Raw genomic sequence first — 615 nt, 5'->3', positions numbered from 1 at the left:
CTCTTCCTGCCCCTGGTGTCACCGTCAGTCTCCACTCCCGTTCTGCTTCCTTTGCCCTTCTCAATGTCCTCGTGTGGAGAACACATAATTCATTTACTTACTTGTTTCTCTCTCTCTCCAGTTCGACCATGACCCCTTGAGGACAGGAACTGTGTCTTACTTGTGTTTTGAACTGCGAGTATCTGGCATAGCAATGGTGGCATAACTCAGAACTGAGGGAGTGTTGCAGGCTTCTAGGACAAAGACGTTGTGTCAAGAGAGTCATGACTGCAATGATGTCACTCTACAGGGTGTGTTTTCTCATATTCTGGATTAAAAACATCCTGTTTTAACAACCTCTCCCATTGTCTTAAATTTTGTAATTTTTTTTTCATTTAGTGGTTTTCCATGAGATCATTAGGAACTATGGGTTAGTGTTTCAGTTTGTCACAGTAGTTAGGGGTCACTAGTGGCTTATACAATGGTACAGACTAGGGAAGTTATAATCCCTCCAGTGTACAAGACAGGATTGTCACTCAACTCTATATAACTGAAAGTCCATTTAACTAAAAATTTTTCTGCCCTTAATGCCCAAAGTGTTTTCATTCTAAACCCTGATCATTGGACTTGTTCTTT

The sequence above is a fragment of the Tupaia chinensis genome, unplaced genomic scaffold, assembly GCF_000334495.1.
Source record: "Tupaia chinensis unplaced genomic scaffold, TupChi_1.0 Scaffold000617_2, whole genome shotgun sequence".
In the NCBI taxonomy this organism is placed as follows: Eukaryota; Metazoa; Chordata; class Mammalia; order Scandentia; family Tupaiidae; genus Tupaia; species Tupaia belangeri.
This window is presented reverse-complemented; position numbering follows the sequence as displayed.